General features: G+C 38.8%; 1 protein-coding gene and 1 long non-coding RNA gene across 2 annotated transcripts in view; one reads left to right on the forward strand and one right to left on the reverse strand.

The window, feature by feature from the left end:
• Positions 1 to 23,041, reverse strand: part of PRR16 (proline rich 16) — a 177,338-nt gene that overhangs the window by 83,351 nt on the left and 70,946 nt on the right.
• Positions 1,315 to 18,092, forward strand: LOC309960035. Its single transcript, XR_014326114.1, has 2 exons — positions 1,315 to 10,189; positions 17,071 to 18,092. It is a non-coding gene; the product is annotated as an uncharacterized lncRNA (long non-coding RNA).

Here is a 23,041-nt window from a genome sequence, read left to right on the forward strand (position 1 = left end):
ACAAGAGTGTCATTACAGGCTTACAAGGCATGCATGAGATATCCAACTTAGGACAACAGATTTATTCTTCTACAGCAATTTACAAGATATGGTGAGCATGAAAGCATAAGACTCACTGATCTGATAAGCATGAAAGACCAAACACAAACTGCTGAAAAGCTGTTTACTTAGAAATTATGCAGGAGTTGAGCATGCCTTAAGAACAGAAAGGAGAAAACAACTGAAAGAACTTTGTGAATCATACAAGAAAATCACATTTTTACCAATTTAAGAACACTATATCTAGGCATGATACTAAGTTAGGGTATAAACTCTTTTCTGACTGAATTCACAGAGAATTCCTTCTAGAATATGTATGGAAAGCAATTCAATAAACTGTTAGTAATTGTTTCCCAGGAGGGGTGAGAGGCAGGGAGATAGAGACAGAAGAGCCTTACTATAAAGTGAATGACCTTTTAAAACTTTTATAGAATTTACATCTATAAACTATTTAAAATTAATCAGTTTCAAAACAAGAGGTGAGTGCTTGAATTTCTCACTTTGTTTTTTATACACGGATATAACTATATTCTGAAATCAGTGATCAAAAATACTTCCATCAGCCAATAGCATATCTTGCAAAAGACATTATTCTAAATGGTTGTGAGGTCAAGAAATTCTAGACTGTTGGTGAAAACAAACACCAAAAGAAAATTGTAAAACTCAGCAGGATACAAAAGTACATGTCAGTCAAGCTATTGTTCTGGTAACATCCACTGGAATGGGATAGAAAGTCACACACCTCGGTCAACCATGCTATGTGTATACATTTAACACAGAATATGCCACAATCCATGTGTGAATAGGCTAAATTGGTCCTGTCAAGATTCAGGGGCGGAAGCTATTCAGAATATACTGAAATGTAAAAATACTGTGAAAGAAACCCATGTGTGGTGCAATTGTAAAGTTAATTGCACTTAAAAAAAGCCCAGTATTCAAAACAACGAAGAATGATATTTTAGAAGTATTGGGTTTTGAGAAGCTAACTATTAAGGCTTGTAATGCACTTTAGAATTAACAAGCCTTTTTCACAGGAAACACTCTTCCTTTCTCCATCCCACAAATCCTTAAGTAGAGAGTATTATTTTATTTTCATTGTATGTACAAGTCTAGAGATTTGCTAGAGATCTCACTCATAAGAAGTAGTAGAGAAAGGAGTCAGAGTTCCGCTTTATTTCAAACACCTATGATCTTACCAGATCACATTTTGGTGAACTGGAAATATAATAAAACAGAGAAGAACAATTTCTTTTTGCAATTACTAGTTTTGATGGGATTAGTGTCCTTATATGAAAAGGGAGAACAAAGCTCTCCATCTTCTCTATGTGAAGGCTCAGCAAGAAGGTGACCGTTTGCAAGCCAAGAAGAAAGTCCTCATCAAGAACGAAATCTGCCAACACCTTGATCTGGGACTTCCCAGCCTCCAGAACTATGAAAAATAAATTCTTGTAGTTTTAAGATATTCAGTCTACGGTATTCTGTTAATGGCAGTTGGAGCTGATTAATACAGGCCAAACACAGTGCTTCCCAAAACTGATTTATTTGTAACAGTGAACAACTCCTTTCAAACAAATCTTATATGATGCCTCTTATATGATGAGATAAAAGGGCTTGTCAGAATATGGAAAATCTGGAGCAGAGATATTATTTGGAGTGAGGGGATCAATGCTACTTTACCATGAATGAGGGTATCACATTGTGAATGCTGAATTTACTACAAGTGAATGAATAAATGCTACATATTTACAAAGATCCCTTTGAAAGAAATCACAGAGCTTATTAGCATCAAGCCTCGCAAACTGGCAATACAAACTTGCGTAAGAAAAGGGCAGCGACTCTGCAAGAATTGGGCTTTATCCTCTCTGCTGGCATGATCCTCCCTACATGGAGTGTCACTGCCATGAGTTCCCCTTAGTGGAACTCTGAAGTAAGAAAAGACAGGCATCATCTGCTTCTGCTGTGTTTGACCAACTTTTTTGTGTTAATATTGAAATTTTAGCTAAATTCGTGAGGAAATTATGTTGTATACTTTTATTATGTCCCTTCCTTCTAATCCCAACCTAACTCACGACTCTTCAAGTTACTAAACTAGTAACAGTAAAGCTGCTCTGGATGAGGTGATCTGGGAAGGCTGAAATCTAGGCTGTTGTGAGGCTTACGTGAAATAATATACACAAAACAACTAACAGAGGATCTAAAACATAGTCCTTACTCAAATGTTAGCTCTTTTATTTACACCCATCCAATCTTGTCTCCATTCAGGAAACAGAGTTACCTCCCAGATTAGAACCAAGCTACAATGTGAACTGTATTATCACTTTTCCCCTAATACCTGAATTCCTATATTGCTATTCCACTGGATCATGTTTTCATTGAGCTAATATTAATGAAGCCATCCAGTTCTTTAATACTCAGTTTTGTTTAAAAAAAAACCCTGCCCATTCCATATGTGTACAAATGAATTTTTAAAATATTAATTGAATATTTGAAATCCTCCTATGTTAAATTTGGTAATAATTTCTCCCCACAGTCCCAGCCTATCAAGATCTTATGGATGCTGAATTTGGCACAAACAAATGAATGAATGAATAAATAAACCAACAAACACATACTATACATTTATACATATACTCTTGAAAGAATGCACAGACATTATTGACATGAAGCCTCCCAAAGTGGGAATTTCCAAAGAAAACCTACAAAATCATATCTGGAAGTCCTGCCTACACAACTGGCTCCTTCCAAAATCAGCATTAAAGAAACTTGATTTTGAAAATTTGATTTTAAACATCAATGTGTTTTACACCCTCTCTCAACTGTGGGTCATCTGCAAATTTAGTTAGTATTTCTTCTATGGATTTAACTAATCTAAGGAAAAGATACTGAAAGGGACAAAGCAAAACAGAAAATTTATTGAAATGTTGCCAGAGAAGACCCTTGCTTGTTAAACTCAACAAGTAGACAAGTACTCAACAGACCATTTATTGAATTCCTACTGTGTGACTTGTTAGAAACTTCTACATTATTTATTAAAAGACTGCTATTAATTAATATAACCTGACTGTGATTGTTTCATTGGTTATTATCACATATCATATTGCATGTTATAATGTCATTGAAGGTATTATTCAAGCATGATTATTGATTGTGGTATAGAGAATTGAGAAAAATAAAACACACTAATCAGAAACATCAGAGGAATGAAGGACAATGATTATATCGGTAAATGTTAGTAAATGGTTACTAATTGCCTGGAAAGATAATAAGAGATTTCTAATTCTTGAAAAAATTCACCAGTTGCTGTGGGTGTGACCTTAAAAATAAATTCTCTAAAGGAATGTAAAGAAAGAAGATTATGATGATCTGATGATCTTACAAATACCTTGTGAAGACAGTGGAGTGTGATATTCATCTTAAAAATCAAGAGACCAAGTGATTAAAAAAAAACAAAAGAAAAGAAAAAGAGAAAGCACCTCCACAACAAAACAAAAAAAACTCAGGCCTGCATGAACCACTATTCATAGTGATTCTGTGTTTGAAAAACTGAATTATAATCCAAAGCATCTCTTCTTCCCGATTTTGGGGAGGGTCTCTCCTACATAGTAAAGACATCATGAGACACCCTTGCAGAATGACTTACTAAAATCAAGTTATGATACAGAGAAAGTAGTATCTAATATATTATTTAGTAGTATTATGAAAACATTAAATGAGTATGATGATACTGGTTCTTAGGGAATATACACTATATTCTGGTCATCATGCTCTTTTTAATTTCCCCAGACCATGGTTTAATAACAAGTCTATGTAGAGTTTTGCAAGAATAATGATCTCTGTACGTACCTTGCATGATTTATTTTTCACTAAAGGGAAGAAAATGATTTACCACTGTCATCTAAATGTTGTGGAAATAGTACTAAAACTAAGGCAGAAAAGCTGGATTATATTTTTACATATATCACCTAGCCAAATTTGTCATGGACAAACCAGTTAAAATCTTTGGACTATTTATAAAATGAGAGAAGTAGCTGAGTTCAGAGTTATCTGGTCCATTCTTTGAACTGTGTGACCTCAGAGGGCTGAATATATTTAGTTAAGATCATGAGGCTGGTTAGTTAAGGAGGCAGGCTCAGTAGTTAGATCTCCTCATTTGAATTCTAATCATTCTTTCATCATCAATATGCAGTGGAGGACTATAAAAATCAATAGGAAATGAGTGCTAAAGAACTTCTTAAGGCATGACATGCTATAGAAATAAAACTATAGTCCTGATGATAATTTCTTACAGATTCTTCTGCGAAATTTCCATTACTATAAGATAAAATTTGCCTAAGCTTAAAACGTTGCAGATGAAATTTGCACATGATTTATTTCCACAAGTATGGTCCAAGGTCAAGAAAAAGGGTTTCATTTTACATATAAAAAATATTAGTTTCTGAATGACAAGAGTTTCCTAAAACTATTTCTAACTTAAAAAAGGAACTGAATCAATTCTGTAGGACAAAACAGGAATAATCCACATGCAATCAGGAAATACATTTCTCACTTTCAAGTTTAAGTGATATAAATGACATGGATTCTGAATGGTAAAATGATAAGTATTGTGTTTCACTATATGCCTTACAATTTCCTCTTGACTTCAGCCATATTACAAATGTCAACATGATTGCCCAAAAGAATATATACACCTATTGTTTTGGTTATAATTCTTCTGTATTTTGTAGGTCATATTAATGTCATATCCAATGACTATCAATAAGAAAGAATAAAGCATCTAGTTCCCAGTGCAATCACCTGAAGCAATATAATGAGACTGAGAAAAGTGTATACCATTAGTTCCCGCTGACAAATTCCGCAGCCATGGCAATGAAACAAGCCTTTGGAGATTTTTGGAAGACACAAATTGAACTTCAAATCAGTATAATTCACATGCTTTTATCAAAACAGTGTACCTCTTATATAGCCTGCCACTACTGCAAAGGCCACATGTCACTTTTAGTATACAAATGCCACAGGGATTGTGAATTGGGATCTGAGAGGATGTCTGAGACATTTTTTTTGTGGCTCCATCTGCAGAAAAGTTCTCCTCTGGTCCTGCATGAAGGGCTAAATCCATGAGATGCTCTGGACATCCTGCACTGAGCTCTTGGTGGACATATTCATTCATCCATCCAACCAGACAGTGAATATTTGCTAAATAAGGCATGATGCTGGCATATGAGAACAAGTCAGAGAATTCACTAGTATCTTCCCTCTGGTGAGTCAAGCAACGTTTCCAGTGTGGCTAATGTTTCTCCTCAATACTCCTGCACCAACATCGGCTCCACATCAACAGCAATTTCTGTTATGTATTTATCATATCCTACCCTCACACGAATGCACAGGTCTTACGCTTGACCAAAGGAAGCACTGGCTGCTGGTAGAAGATTCTTGGATTTACCACACAGTAACATTGATATAGCTTAACTTTCAGTTCAACAGAGGAAGCTAACATGCACTGTCATGCATTGATGATATGGCAGATTATGCTAAGAGAACACCAGCTTGATGAGGAAGTGCCTATTATCCACATTTAATAGATGATGAATCTGAATCTGAATCTAAAGTGAAATTAAACAACTGGCCAACAGTCAAACAGCTGGTTAGCCTGAGCACCAGAATTTTAACCCAAGTTCATCTGATTCTAAAAGTCAAATTTTAATTCAACTTCCCTGAATAAACACAGTATTGAGGGCTGATGAAAGGCAATGAAGATCTGAAACAATCAGGCCATCTGCCAAGTTTTGTCCTTCCCTCCTTTAGGCTGCATTGCATTTTAAAAATATATTAACAGTGAAGAAAAAAGAATGAGGATAAGAATAGAAAGAGGGATAATAATGAAGGAAACATCTATGTTCATCTATCATGCTGGGTACTTACACAAATATTAACCCAATTAATCCTCTTAATATTGTTTCTATTTTCACTGATGGAGAAATCACCCCCTGAATGGCAGCACCAGGATTTAAATCCATGCCTGTTTGAGTCAGAAACAATATATTTGCAAACACCTTTGTTTGCTACATACATTGAGGTCCACTCACTCCTATCAGTCCTAATACAAGGGGCACTGGAACACTTCTTATCATTAGAATGGAACAGGATCATAGCTGCTTTCTAAAACCTCTTTATTTCGGACTTCCCTGGTGGTGCAGTGGTTAAGAATCTGCCTGCCAATGCAGGGGACATGGGTTCAATCCTTGGCCCTGGAAGACCCCAAATACCACACAGCAACTAAGCCCCTGCGCCACAACTACTGAGCCTGCACTCTAGAGCCCACAAGCCACGACTACTGAGCCCATGCACCACAACTATTGAAGCCTGCACGCCACAACTACTGAAGCCCTCGCGCTCCAGGGCCCACGTGAGGCAACTACGGAGCCCGTGTGCTGCAACAGCTGAAGCCCACGCACCTAGAGCCCGTGCTCCACAAGAGAAGCCACTGCAGTGAGAAGCCAGGGCACTGCAACGAAGAGTAGCCCCACTCGCCGCAACCAGAGAAAGCCCACACGCAGCAATGAAGACCCAACGCAGACAAAAAAAACCTCTTTATTTCATCTTTAGTGATTCACCACCAAATCCAGAAACTTCCTATATCTTGTATCTGCAAAATAAACCCACAATTTATCACTTACTTCTCTGTTCCTTTTCATTTTCAATGTAAATAACTTCTGTTCTACTGAACCTCTTGGAAAAACTAAAATATGAAAAATTCAAACCTAATTACTACATCTATAATTTCTCAACAAATTTTATAATGTCTTGAACTTCATAGTTAGATTTGTTAATAAGCAGTGATAGAGGACTGTATGTTTGAAGATGCTTTACCAGGGATGAGGACAAATAGATACCATGGAACATGCCATGTAATACCTCATGTTCCTGAGAACGTTTTTATGAATGGCATGCCCTCTGCCCAGCACAGGCATATCTCCTCTCATCACTTAGTTAATGTGCATTCATTCTTCACTTTCTTCTCCTAGGAAAGCTTGCTCTCATTTTTGCCAAATCCCCTTATGTATCCTTTCCAGGGCTGAAGAGTGTTGCAACTGTCCTTGCCTGTGAGAAGTTATATAATTCTAGTCACTCAGGGGAGACTATAAACTCAAGGAGGGCAGGGACTTGTCTCTTTTTATTCAACATTGTATCCCTAAGTGCCTAACAACATTCCTATGCTTAGTAGGTACTCCATAAACATTTGTTTAATTAATTTGCAAATGAACCACCTAGAGTTAGGACTAGACAAATGTGTAGCCATGGAACAGAATAAAGTTTACCGGATTTGAAACAATTAATTGGGACAATGTTCCACCCTAGCTACCTTAGCCATGAACTGCCTTGGCCCCTAATCCATTACCAATAAATGCCCTTTATAAATATACAAAGATATATTTTGAAGAATCACTAAGTGTGTATTTAGAATCTTCATACACATGAGATGCTACAGAAGTACAAAGACATACAGATTGTGGTCACTCCTCTCAAAAAGTTCACAATCTAGTTGATTGACTAATAAACTCAGAGCAATTTGAGGAAGTGAAAAGAGGCAGCACTAACACAAGGGTAATAGGAAGAGAGCTCACTGAAGGTGACATAGACAAGGTCTCAGGGTGGACTAGGGGTATAGGACCCAGTGCTCAGCAAGAAATGCAATGGATGTGGCTTAAAACAGAAAAGGAGGTAGTTTCAGACCACAGAACCAGGGAAAACACTAGCTACTGTGAAGGAAGGGAAAGAAGTCTTCTTGATGCTTGCAGATTAAGAAATAGTGGGACTGTTTCTATAAGCAGGGAGATCAGAGATTAAGAATTGTCTTAAAACTCAGACTGAGATTTCACATTATGAGGTAGACCACAGAGAGCCACTTCCAATTCTCAACAGTGGAAGGACATGTTGAAATTTATGTTTTAGGAGGATTCTTCCAACAAGTTTATCTTTTAAAGAATAAAAGTAGAAAAACATGCAAGTTTAGGCAATGTGGATATATGAGGAAAATAGGTCGATACACTCCTCTAGAATGGTAACTTGGCTTTGATTATTAAAAAGAAAGAAATGTATATAACTGTGTACATCTGTGTGTGTGTGTGTGTGTGTGTGTGTGTGTGTGTGTGTGTGTGGAGAGGTAGAAGAGAACCTAGTTTTTTGGTTGTTTTTGTTTTGTTTTTTAAACACCAAGTCTCAACCTTTTCAGCACTCAGATATCAGTGCATTTAAACTTGGTTCAGTGCATCAAAAGCTAATTTGTATAATTTACCCAAAAGCAAACAGCATGGCAGTCATACAGCTGTTTATATCACTGTTTGTTCCTTAATTCTTTAGTCACCTCTTGGCCAATGGCAAGTCAGATGCCATCACAATGTTGCAATCAATCCATGAAAAGATAACATGCGTCAAGGCCTACCTTATTTCCAGCTCTACTGATAAAAGATAACTCCAGGACAACAACAAGAGAAAAGGCATAAGACTTGAGGGTCAATGATAACATTTGACCCTTTAAATTGAAATTACTCTGTCAACCAGCCAGAGCATGAATAGCCTGAAATGACTGAGCTGTTAGTTTCTTTTCTTTTTGTTTGACCTGTTATTTTTTTAAAATAAACCTCCTAACATTTCTTTTAAAACATCTGATTCCACTAAAGTGAAGCATTTTCTTTTGAACAGCAATGAAAAATATACCATACTTTTAAATATTTTCTCTTTATTATTGACTATTTTAAAGAACTATTTATATTGTTTATTAACTGTTTAAATATCCACGGCCCCTTAATTGAGATGGTTTGCTTAAAAAGCTGTAATTGACAGCTGGCTGAGCTTTAAGGAGAAGATTATGAAAGAACAGTAACATAATGTAAACAAGTGACTAAAAAACATTGATGCGTCTATAGCTAAAACTAATGGCTACTTGTGGCTCACGTAAGTTGTTGAATATTAAGAAAGTTAATATATTTATGGCTGGTTACTTCAAAGCAGGTGCAGGTTAGGAAACAAAGTGAATAATAATAACATCAATCATGCATGTTTATTTACAATATTTAGAGACAGGGTCATACCATGCTGGTTTCCTTTCTGAAAACAAGATTTTCAACTTGAAAAACACCCTCATCTTCCTCAATATCTCTTTAGACTTAGCCCTGTCATTATCAGCACATAGAAGCAGAGGAGACTCATCCTAAATCTACAATTTATCATATTCATTCATCAAATACCTTGGTGTTTTTACTTTCATTATTCAGGGTTTCTTTTTTGTTGTTTTTTGTTTTTCTATATTACTGAAGTAAGGTCCTATAAAAATTAAAAGAAATAAGATTTCTCACCCATTGCCTGTGTGGGTGTCTGCTTTTGTAAAAACTGGTAGGTTCAATTCTTGTGCATTTTAATCAATTTTTGAAGAAATTGAATAAATTATTAAATCTATATAGACATTCAGATCTTTACCCTTTTTTGAGTGTTTGCAAGTCTCACAGCATGAAGAAAATTAATACTTGTTGCAGAAAGTTTTAATCATTTCAAATAAGTGAGTACTTTGCTCACTTTAGTGATTGACATTTTGCTCTTTAAACAGCCTGTGCCAGAAAGCAAGAGGCCAATTTTGTTTTGATCAATTATGTTCTTGTAGATAATGCCAAAAGATTATTAATATTGTAAAAATGAAAACTGCATCATAATGAGGATGACCTGCCTTCCCAGAGAGGCACAGGTCTAAGAATACCAGTCAAGGTTTGAAGGAGAAGGATCACAGAGAGGAGAGTCATCAGATCTTACATTTTTCCTCTCAGGACAGGTTGATAGACCCTCTGAGTTCAGAGGGAGGCTCTGCCACCCCGCTTAGGCAGGTCATGATGGATGGGATTTGGTGAGATATCCTGTGTTCTGCCTCACCTGGCAACTAAGATTATATCCCATGAATTTCCATATTAGCTCCCCACCACAAAAAAAAAAAAAAAAAAAAATGAAGGAATGAAGGATTCGGTGATCTGGGAGTTGTGTTTTTTTTTTTTTTACCAGCCTTGGAAAATGATAATGGTTTAAGCTCTTTAGAAACTTCTAAGACCCCTTCATTGAGATGATTGGATTTCAATGTTCACTCTTAAGACTCCCAAGAGCAGGGCGAGTTCCGGGAAGATGGCGGAAGAGTAAGACGCGGAGATCACCTTCCTCTCCACAGATACACCAGAAATACATCTACGCGTGGAACAACTCCTACGGAGCACCTACTGAACGCTGGCAGAAGACCTCAGACCTCCCAAAAGGCAAGGAACCCCCCACGTACCTGGTTAGGGCAAAAGAAAAAACTAAACAGAGACAAAAGAATAGGGACGGGTCCTGCACCAGCGGGAGAGAGCTGTGAAGGAGGAAAAGTGTCCACACACTAGGAGCCCCTTCGCGGGTGGAGACTTCGGGAGGCGGAGTGGGGGAGCTTGGGAGCCGCGGAGGAGAGCACAGCAACAGGGGTGCGGAGGGCAAAGCGGAGAGATTCCAGCGCAGAGGATCGGGCCGACCGGCACTCACCAGCCGAGAGGCTTGTCTGCTCGCCCGCCGGGGCGGGCGGGACTGGGAGCTGAGGCTCCGGCTTTTGTCGGAGCGCCGGGAGAGGACTGAGGTTGGCGGCGTGAACACAGCCTGCAGGGCGTTGGTGCGCCGCGGCTGGCCGGGAGAGAGTCTGGGGAGGGGTCTGGACCTGCCGAAGAGGCAAGAGACTTTTACGTCCCTCTTTGTTTCCTGGTGCACGAGGAGGGGGGATTGGGAACGCTGCTTGGGAGAGCTCCGGAGACGGGCGCGAGCCGCGGCTAAGAGTGCGGAGCCCAGAGACGGACATGGGACGCTAAGGCCGCTGCTGCCGCCGCCAGGAGGCCTGTGTGCGAGCGCAGGTCACTAGCCACACGCCCTTCCGGGGAGCCTGTGCAGCCCGCCGCTGCCGGGGTCCCGGGATCCGGGGACGGCTCCCCCGGGAGAGCGCACGGCGCGCCTCAGGCTGCAGCGTCACGCCGGCCTCTGCCGCTGCAGGCCCGCCCTGCACTCCGTGACCCTCCCTACCCCCCGGCCTGGGTGAGCCAGAGCCTCCGAATCAGCGGCTCCTTTAACCCCGTCCTGTCTGAGCAAAGAACAGACGCCCTCCGGCGACCTACACGCACAGGCGGGGCCAAATCCAAAGCTGAGCCCCTGGGAGCTGTGAGAACAAAGAAGAGAAAGGGAAATCTCTTCCAGCAGCCTCAGAATCAGCGGATTAAAGCTCCACAATCAACTTGATATACCCTGCATCTGTGGAATACCTGAATAGACAACGAATCATCCCAAATTAAGGAGCCCTGTGGATGGAAGGCTCTTGGTGCTGCAGCCAGGACTCAGTGCTGTGCCTCTGAGGTGGGAGAGCCAACTTCAGGACACTGGTCCACAAGAGGCCTCCCAGCTGCACATAATATCAAACAGCAAAAATCTCCGAGAGATCTCCATCTCAACGCCAGCACCCAGCTTCACTCAACGACCAGCAAGCTACAGTGCTGGACATCCTATGCCAAACAACTAGCAAGACAGGAACACAACCCCACCCATTAGCAGAGAGGCTGCCCAAAATCATAATAAGTCTACAGACACCCCAAAACACACCACCAGACGTGGACCTGCCCACCAGAAAGACAAGATCCAGCCTCATACACCAGAACACAGGCACTAGTACCCTCCACCAGGAAGCCTACACAACCCACTGAACCAACCTTAGCCACTGGGGACAGACTCAAAAAACAACAGGAACTACGAACCTTCAGCCTGCAAAAAAAAAAAAAGGAGACCCCAAACACAGTAAGATAAGCAAAATGAGAAGACAGAAAAACACACAGCAGATGAAGGAGCAAGATAAAAACCCACCAGACCTAACAAATGAAGAGGAAATAGGCAGTCTACCTGAAAAAGAATTCAGAATAATGATAGTAAGGTTGATCCGACATCTTGGAGATAGAATGGACAATAGAATGGACAAATTGCAAGAATCAGTTAACAAGGACCTAGAAGAACTAAAGATGAAACAAGCAACGATGAACAACACAATAAATGAAATTAAAAGTACTCTAGATGGGATCAATAGCAGAATAACTGAGGCAGAAGAACGGATAAGTGACCTGGAAGATAAAATAGTGGAAATAACTACTGCAGAGCAGAATAAAGAAAAAAGAATGAAAAGAACTGAGGACAGTCTCAGAGACCTCTGGGACAACATTAAACGCACCAACATTCGAATTATAGGGGTTCCAGAAGAAGAAGAGAAAAAGAAAGGGACTGAGAAAATATTTGAAGAGATTATAGTTGAAAACTTCCCTAATATGGGAAAGGAAATAGTTAATCAAGTCCAGGAAGCACAGAGACTCCCATACAGGATAAATCCAAGGAGAAATACGCCAAGACACATATTAATCAAACTGTCAAAAATTAAATACAAAGAAAACATATTAAAAGCAGCAAGGGAAAAACAACAAATAACACACAAGGGAATCCCCATAAGGTTAACAGCTGATCTTTCAGCAGAAACTCTGCAAGCCAGAAGGGAGTGGCAGGACATATTGAAAGTGTTGAAGGAGAAAAACCTGCAACCAAGATTACTCTACCCAGCAAGGATCTCATTCAGATTTGATGGAGAAATTAAAACCTTTACAGACAAGCAAAAGCTGAGAGAGTTCAGCACCACCAAACCAGCTCTACAACAACTGCTAAAGGAACTTCTCTAGGCAAGAAACACAAAAGAAGGAAAGGACCTACAATAACAAACCCAAAACAATGAAGAAAATGGGAATAGGAACACACATATCGATAATTACCTTAAATGTAAATGGACTAAATGCTCCCACCAAAAGACACAGATTGGCTGAATGGATACAAAAACAAGACCCATATATTTGCTGTCTACAAGAGACCCACTTCAGACCTAGAGACACATACAGACTGAAAGTAAGGGGATGGAAAAAGGTATTTCATGCAAGTGGAAACCAAAAGAAAGCTGGAGTAGCAATTCTCATATCAGACAAAATAGACTTTAAAACAAAGACTATTAGAAGAGACAAAAAAGGACACTATATAATGATCAAGGGATCAATCCAAGAGGAAGATATAACAATTGTAAATATTTATGCACCCAACATAGGTGCACCTCAATACATAAGGCAAATACTGACAACCATAAAAGGGGAAATCGACAGTAACACATTCATAGTAGGGGACTTTAACACCCCACTTTCACCAATGGACAGATCATCCAAAATGAAAATAAATAAGGAAACACAAGCTTTAAATGATACATTAAACGAGATGGAGTTAATTGATATTTATAGGACATTCCATCCAAAAACAACAGAATACACATTTTTCTCAAGTGCTCATGGAACATTCTCCAGGATAGATCATATCTTGGGTCACAAATCAAGCCTTGGTAAATTTAAGAAAATTGAAATTGTATCAAGTATCTTTTCTGACCACAACGCCATGAGACTAGATATCAATTACAGGAAAAGATCTGTAAAAAATACAAACACATGGAGGCTAAACAATACACTACTTAATAATGAAGATATCACTGAAGAAATCAAAGAGGAAATCAAAAAATACCTAGAAACAAATGACAATGGAGACACAACGACCCAAAACCTGTGGGATGCAGCAAAAGCAGTTCTAAGGGGGAAGTTTATAGCAATACAAGCCCACCTTAAGAAGCAGGAAGCATCTCGAATAAACAACCTAACCTTGCACCTCAAGCAATTAGAGAAAGAAGAACAAAAAAACCCCAAAGCTAGCAGAAGGAAAGAAATCATAAAAATCAGATCAGAAATAAATGAAAAAGAAATGAAGGAAACAATAGCAAAGATCAATAAAACTAAAAGCTGGTTCTTTGAGAAGATAAACAAAATAGATAAACCACTAGCCAGACTCATCAAGAAAAAAAGGGAGAAGACCCAAATCAATAGAATTAGAAATGAAAAAGGAGAGGTAACAACTGACACTGCAGAAATAAAAGAGATCATGAGAGATTACTACAAGCAACTCTATGCCAATAAAATGGACAATCTGGAAGAAATGGACAAATTCTTAGAGAGGCACAACCTGCCAAGACTGAATCAGGAAGAAATAGAAAATATGAACAGACCAATCACAAGCACTGAAATTGAAACTGTGATTAAAAATCTTCCAACAAAGAAAAGCCCAGGACCAGATGGCTTCACAGGCGAATTCTATCAAACATTTAGAGAAGAGCTAACACCTATCCTTCTCAAACTCTTCCAAAATATAGCAGAGGGAGGAACACTCCCAAACTCCTTCTACGAGGCCACCATCACCTTGATACCAAAACCAGACAAGGATGTCACAAAGAAAGAAAACTACAGGCCAATATCACTGATGAACATAGATGCAAAAATCCTCAACAAAATACTAGCAAACAGAATCCAACAGCACATTAAAAAGATCATACACCATGATCAAGTGGGGTTTATTCCAGGAATGCAAGGATTCTTCAATATACGCAAATCTATCAATGTGATAAACCATATTAACAAACTGAAGGAGAAAAACCATATGATCATCTCAATAGATGCAGAGAAAGCTTTTGACAAAATTCAACACCCATTTATGATAAAAACCCTGCAGAAAGTAGGCACAGAGGGAACTTTCCTCAACATAATAAAGGCCATATATGACAAGCCCACAGCAAACATCATCCTCAATGGTGAAAAACTGAAAGCATTTCCACTAAGATCAGGAACAAGACAAGGTTGCCCACTCTCACCACTCTTATTCAACATAGTTTTGGAAGTTTTAGCCACAGCAATCAGAGAAGAAAAGGAAATAAAAGGAATCCAAATCGGAAAAGAAGAAGTAAAGCTGTCACTGTTTGCAGATGACATGATCCTATACATAGAGAACCCTAAAGATGCTACCAGAAAACTACTAGAGCTAATCAATGAATTTGGTAAAGTGGCAGGATACAAAATTAATGCACAGAAATCTCTGGCATTCCTATATACTAATGATGAAAAATCTGAAAGTGAAATCAAGAAAACACTCCCATTTACCATTGCAACAAAAAGAATAAAATATCTAGGAATAAACCTACCTAAGGAGACAAAAGACCTTTATGCAGAAAATTATAAGACACTGATGAAAGAAATTAAAGATGATACAAATAGAGGGAGAGATATACCATGTTCTTGGATTGGAAGAATCAACATTGTGAAAATGACTCTACTACCGAAAGCAATCTATAGATTCAATGCAATCCCTATCAAACTACCACTGGCATTTTTCACAGAACTAGAACAAAAAATTTTGCAATTTGTATGGAAACACAAAAGACCCCGAATAGCCAAAGCAATCTTGAGAACGAAAGAAGGAACTGGAGGAATCAGGCTCCCTGACTTCAGACTATACTACAAAGCTACAGTTATCAAGACGGTATGGTACTGGCACAAAAACAGAAAGATAGATCAATGGAACAGGATAGAAAGCCCAGAGATAAACCCACGCACATATGGTCACCTTATCTTTGACAAAGGAGGCAGAAATGTACAGTGGAGAAAGGACAGCCTATTCAATAAGTGGTGCTAGGAAAACTGGACAGCTACATGTAAAAGTATGAAATTAGATCACTCCCTAACACCGTACACAAAAATAAGCTCAAAATGGATTAAAGACCTAAATGTAAGGCCAGAAACTATCAAACTCTTAGAGGAAAACATAGGCAGAACACTCTATGACATAAATCACAGCAAGGTCCTTTTTGACCCACCTCCTAGAGAAATGGAAATAAAAAGAAGAGTAAACAAATGGGACCTAATGAAACTTAAAAGCTTTTGCGCAGCAAAGGAAACCATAAAGAAGACCAAAAGACAACCCTCAGAATGGGAGAAAATATTTGCAAATGAAGCAACTGACAAAGGATTGATCTCCAAAATTTATAAGCAGCTCATGCAGCTTAATAACAAAAAAACAAACAACCCAATCCAAAAATGGGCAGAAGACCTAAATAGACATTTCTCCAAAGAAGATATACAGAGTGCCAACAAACACATGAAAGAATGCTCAACATCACTAATCATGAGAGAAATGCAAATCAAAACTACAATGAGATATCATCTCACACCAGTCAGAATGGCCATCATCAAAAAATCTAGAAACAATAAATGCTGGAGAGGGTGTGGAGAAAAGGGAACCCTCTTACACTGTTGGTGGGAATGTAAATTGATACAGCCACTGTGGAGAACAGTATGGAGGTTCCTTAAAAAGCTACAAATAGAACTACCATATGACCCAGCAATTCCACTACTGGGCATATACCCTGAGAAAACCATAATTCAAAAAGAGTCATGTACCAAAATGTTCATTGCAGCTCTATTTACAATAGCCCAGAGATGGAAACAACCTAAGTGTCCATCATCGGATGAATGGATAAAGAAGATGTGGCACATATATACAATGGAATATTACTCAGCCATAAAAAGAGACGAAATTGAGCTATTTGTAATGAGGTGGATAGACCTAGAGTCTGTCATACAGAGTGAAGTAAGTCAGAAAGAGAGAGACAAATACCGTATGCTAACACATATATATGGAATTTAAAAAAAAAAAATGTCATGAAAAACCTAGGGGTGAAACAGGAATAAAGCCACAGACTTACTAGAGAATGGACTTGAGGCTATGGGGAGGGGGAAGGGTAAACGGTGACAAAGCGATAAAGAGGCATGGACATATATACACTACCAAACGTAAGGTAGATAGCTAGTGGGAAGCAGCCGCATAGCACAGGGAGATCAGCTCGGTGCTTTGTGACCGCCTGGAGGGGTGGGATAGGGAGGGTGGGAGGGAGGGAGACGCAAGCGGGAAGAGATATGGGAATATATGTATATATATAACTGATTCATTTTGTTGTGAAGCTGAAACTAACATACCATTGTAAAGCAATTATACTCCAATAAAGATGTTAAAAAAAAAAAAAAAAGACTCCCAAGAGCAGAGAAGACCTCTCTGGTCAAATCCTTGGTCACCTCCCCACCGTGTGCTTTCGATTCAGCAAATCAGGAAATTATAGTTGACCAATAATAGCATCTGTTTCCACAAATTAAATACTGATATATAGGGATGATTCCAAAATATTTAACGATCAATAGACCAAAGCAACCAATAAGAAACAGCCTGGGCCTGTGTACTGGGATAGGCCTCTGCTGGTCCCTGCTGTGTCAAGCAATAATCTTTGTTTTCTGAATCATGGAGGACCTGTTGATACACTGGGGGAAACTCCATGTGTAGGGGAGAGGGGGAAGCCAGGCTAGGTCAGGTCAATAATTATCTCTCAACCTATACTAAAACATTTCAGTATTTTTCACAGTCCAACAGGTACATCTTTCTCACTGTGTACTGACTGAATATTAGCCATGGTTATATGATTAAGCATCTCTATATTCTACGGAGCGAGATGACAATTATTGGCAGCCTTGCAAATAAACCTTTTCTTGTGCTAAATATGAAGAAAGTGCACCAAAGTGGTGAAGAACATGGGCTCTAGAACTAACTGTAACAAAGCTATTCATTCAGCTTTTGAGCTCATAAAATGGAAATGATAAAACTACTCCTTGTGGGCTTCCCTGGTGGCGCAGTGGTTGAGAATCTGCCTGCTAATGCAGGGGACACGGGTTCGAGCCCTGGTCTGGGAGGATCCCACATGCCGCGGAGCAACTGGGCCCGTGAGCCATGACTACTGAGCCTGCGCGTCTGGAGCCTCTGCTCCGCAACAAGAGAGGCCGCGATAGTGAGAGGCCCGTGCACCGCGATGAAGAGTGGCCCCCGCTTGCCACAACTACAGAAAGCCCTCGCACAGAAACAAAGACCCAACACAGCAAAAAATAAAAACAAATAAATTAATAAAAACTCCTACCCCCAACATCTAAAAGAAAAAAAAAAATACTCCTGGTAGTGTTCTGAGAGTAATATATGAAAAGCAGTAGCCGAGTGATGCTGGTACCTGTCTGCCTCAGCAGTGGAAACCCATATCTTCATTGAACTACAATGTCAAAATCAACAGAAAACAGAACTTCCAGTGTATATTAAGTTACTGAAAAAGAAATTGGCAAGAACACATCTCACTTTTCAAACTGTTGAAGAATGATGTATTCCTTCAAATTACATTTGGAAATTGAGGAACAAATGGATATGTAAGATCTAAAAGAAAACAATCAAATCTGTAGTCCCCAATGCCTTTTCATTTTCTTTTTAATGAGGCAAATTATTCATTATGAGTAGTGTAACACAGTCTTGATATTCAATAATTCACTGACAAAATGTATGCTTTTAGGATATTTCTCCACAGATATCAATTACTATGAAGTATATCATGCAGCAATTTTTAAAAGAATGTAATTTGGAAAGAACTATATGACATCTTATGTTTATATATGCTTAAGGATTTTCTTTGGCCAATATTTTCTCCTAAAAATAAGCCTCATTGTGGCTTCCCTGGTGGTGCAGTGGTTGGGAATCTGCCTGCCAATGCAGGGGACACGGGTTCAAGCCCTGGTCCGGGAGGATCCCACATGCCGTGGAGCAGCTAAGCCCATGTGCCACAGCTACTGAGCCTGCGCTCTAGAGCCCATGAGCCATAACTACTGAGCCCACACACCACAACTACTGAAACCCGTGCGCCTAGAGCCCGTGCTCCGCAACAAGAGAGGCCACCGCGATGAGAAGCCTGTGTACCACAATGAAGAGTGGCCCCCACTTGCCACAATTAGAGAAAGCCAGCGCACAGTAACGAAGACCCAACACAGTCAAAAATAAATAAATAAAAATTTTAAAAAAGAAGCCTCATTGAGTTGAAAAATAAAGTGTAAGGTAAGATTTTTCACCCTGCTTTATGACATTATGAAAGCCATGCCATCTATAGTTGTCAACTATAAAACTATAAGATGTTAGGGTTGAAAGAAACCCTACCAACGAATTTCATGTTAGGTGGAGAACACTGATTCATTCCGAATAAAGTGTATAATCAAAATATGAACCTCATGGACAGAATCCAATATATAATGTCACATATGCTGATTATCTAATGAAATTAATTTTTATTTGCCAGAAAATAACTAAAACGTTTGGAAGAGACAAAGATTCTTACAGACACATCTATGTGCATATGAACAAACATGAAGACATGCCACCTGTAGGCAATTAAAAGGAAGAAAATTATCTCTTCTACCAAAAAGAGATGCAATGTTCAATTTAAGGTTCCTAAATAAACCTATCTCTGTTCCTTCTCTCCTATCCTCTCTGCTCAGCACTGCCTTCTTCCTGGGGACACTATTATTTCCTAGTGGACTGATTACTTGGTACATGTGGAGACATCAAATTCCCAGCAAGCAATACATTCATGTTGGTTATGGAATGGTCCTTAAGATATCAAGCTGAGGAAACACCTCTGAGATATTTCAGATCTCAGATCTCTCGGTGGGAAAATCACATACAGGCATCAAGAGTACTGCCCTCTAGATTTCTGAAAGGAGCAATGACTAGCAAATCAACCAGTTGGTGGGTCATGAAGTGACACTGAGTGTGAGTGTGAATACTTTTTTTAAGAAATAAAATATAAAGCTGTAGAATAGAAAACATGATATATAGAATAAAATAGAAAACATAATTATATTACAATTATTATTCTATTTTTTAATTTTAGTTTCACATATACACACAAACATGCATGTAATACATACACACACACATAGGTGTGTACTAGATGGTGAAGAAACAGACATTTTTTTTTACGGTGAAATGGGCAAAAATGCTGGAAAGCCACAGAAATAAGAACAGAAATCACAAACTGGCATCCAATGGATAATTCCAGACTACTGAATATTTAATTTAAGAGTTGGTTTCTTTAAAATGAATTAGTTGCTAATAAAGAACTGTGAGAGTTCACATGAAAGGTTGTTTACGTGGCTTCCTTTGAAAGGGCAGAAAATGTGACGTTCCTCTGAGGCATAGTCCTTGGAAGCTGAGTAGACGCTATACCATTAGGAAGGGCATGGGCTCTCCAAGTCATCAGGGTCCCTACCTCCCCCCTTTTCACTCAGTTCTGTATCTGGTACACAATGTCAGCCATTTGAATTTGTTACCTCTGGTCTAGACTTTTGCTTCCATGATGATCACAGAGGTCCAAGGATGGTTACAGAAACTCATGACTTGGCCTGGAGTTTTCCACGGCCTGACAGACACTGAATAGTGACTGTACATGATCATGAAAGAAATGATTACCAAATCATCTGTAAAGCCAACACATGCCTTAGAGGTCCTCAGTTTAAACTTTTCATTTCACAGATGAGGAGACTGAGATACAAAGAGAGCAAGTAAAATGTCGAAGGTCAAAGAGTTAATAATTCCATGATTAGAAATAAGTTCTCACTCCTATCCTGATGCCCTTTCAATTACACATGGCTGCCATTAGTTAAATAATTTTCAGAAATGAAAGGCAGTACAAATGAAAGGCAGTATAAACTGAAGCCAATGTGATGTGTTATGTGTAAATGATCTATGAGTAATATGAATACTGCTGATAGAAATAAAGTTTTAGCAATAACTACACTGTTCTCACCAACCTCATCTTTTGTTCACATTAGTTTCCTTCCTTATCTCCATTAACCAAGTATATATAAGTTGAATGAGTGTAGATTGGTGTAAATCAATTACTATATAGTGTACATTCTAAATATGAAGAACCCACATTAATTTCCTAATTTTGACAATTATATCTTGGTAATGAAAAATGCTAACATTAGGGGAAACTAGGTGAAAAGTACATAGGAACTTTCTGTACTATCTTTGTAACTGTTTTGTAAAAATCTAAAATTAAAAGGTTTATTACAAATCATTAGAAACCACTGATAAAGATGTTATGAGAATGCCATATTTGTTAGCAGTAAAAACAGAAAAGGATAAATGTATCTTGAGGAAAATATTCCTTTATCAAAAAGCTACACCGGCATAACTATCACCACTCAAAAACTTGAAACAAGATGGTTCAAGGCTTATAACAAGGTCATGGCTAAAACAAAGCCCAAAGGTTGCTCCAATATTGAAATACAGTGCCCCCCCCAACCAAGACATATAACACAAAAATTAATTCTAACCTTTTCAGAGGTTCTTTTTAATATCCTAGATGGAAGAAATGCCAATGATTTGGTTTTAGTCCCAAGAAGACATATTACTTATTTTTAATCTATGGTTTCAATGAATACTTCAGAGTATGATAAAAAAAGAACAAAAGGTGGGGGGAAGCCTACATATTGATTCAGAAAAAGATCAGGAGAATATGAAGAGGCCAAGACATTCTGGCAGAAACTCCTTTTCAGTTGATGATCATGTCTATTTCCAAAACAGTCCATCTGGGCCAGCCGTGAAAGTTGTGCAACCCCAATTATCCCAGTGGGAACACTCCTATGTCTAGATCCAAAATTATTAGCAAACACTAATGTTTGTTATAAAAAATTATTTTGTATATGAGGGTATCTCAGCACCTGAATCCTAGGAAACAGTCAATTCTTCAAAATGTCCTTAAGTAGTTCTTTTAAAGTCCCGTACCTGCTGGGGCAGAAGATGCTATTTAATTGATCATCAGTAGTTTTTAGGAGTATAATGCATGGTCTAATGGGCACTTTGGTCTACACTGCTCATCAAAATCCTATGCTTGTGACTAGAAATGATGCAGAGTTGGAAAGTACTGAAAAACATTCAGGCTTTCAAAAAACAGTTTGTTATTGCTATATGTCTAGACTGTGCTGCTTCTGCCCTACATCAAGATCTAAAGCAATCATGTATAAGACCTCAGAAGAATCATTTTATAAATTATATATATGATATATTATATATTATCCATATTTACAGATCTGAATACATTTGTTTGAATAATATTTACTGCATATCCTCTATGTTCATGGCACTGTTCTGCATGCCTAAACAGAACATACATTGGATCAGGGCTGGCAGATACTGAAGCACCAATAACAAAATTAATAGCTTAATTATGGCTGTAATAAGATATATGCTACCAAGGAATAGTACAAGGTACTGGACAATAGCAAAATGGGGTATTAATTTATTCTGGGGTCAGTAGAAGGCTAAGCTCTTTAGTCTGAGTTCTGAAGGATGGAAAAGAGTTGGTTAGGGAAGACCAAAGGAGAGAGGAGCGGGGCGTGGGATGCAGGATGTCTAAGATCTGAGGCAGGAAGGAGTATGACATTTTCAAGGGGCAGAAAACAGGCCCACGTGACCAGAAATCTGGCTGCCCAGGGACACATGGTACACAGGGCACCTGGTGAGAGAGGCCAGGCCAACTCACAGGGGGTCTTAGAGGACTAAGAAAGAATCCTGTCCATATCCTATGAGCCCTGAATTTTCTGGTAAAAGTAACCCCAAGCCTGTAAAACAGGTTAAAGAGGGAAGAGGCATTTTCATATTTGTATTCAAGAAAGATCAACTTGCTGCTGTGTGCAAGCAGGTGAGAAAGGCTCCAGTGGGGCCTCAGCAGTGGCGCTGCTGAGAATCTATGTCCTGGCCTGACGAGAGGTCCTCAAATAAAAGAAAATACACTGTATAATATCACTGATGAACATAGATGCAAAACTCCTCAACAAAATACTAGGAAACAGAATCCAACAGCATATTAAAGGATCATACACCATGATCAAGTGGGGTTTATTCCAGGAATGCAACTATTCTTCAACATACACAAATCAATCAACGTGATATACCATATTAACAAACTGAAGGAGAAAAACCATAAGATCATCTCAATAGACACAGAGAAAACTTTCGACAAAATTCAACACCCATTTATGACAAAAACCCTGCAGAATGTAGACAGAGAGGGAACTTTCCTCAACATAATAAAGGTCATATATGATAAACCCACAGCCAACGTCGTCCTTAATGGTGAAAAACTGAAAGCATTTCC

Source organism: Leucopleurus acutus (assembly GCF_964270905.1).
Source record: "Leucopleurus acutus genome assembly, chromosome: 3".
Taxonomy (NCBI): Eukaryota; Metazoa; Chordata; class Mammalia; order Artiodactyla; family Delphinidae; genus Leucopleurus; species Leucopleurus acutus.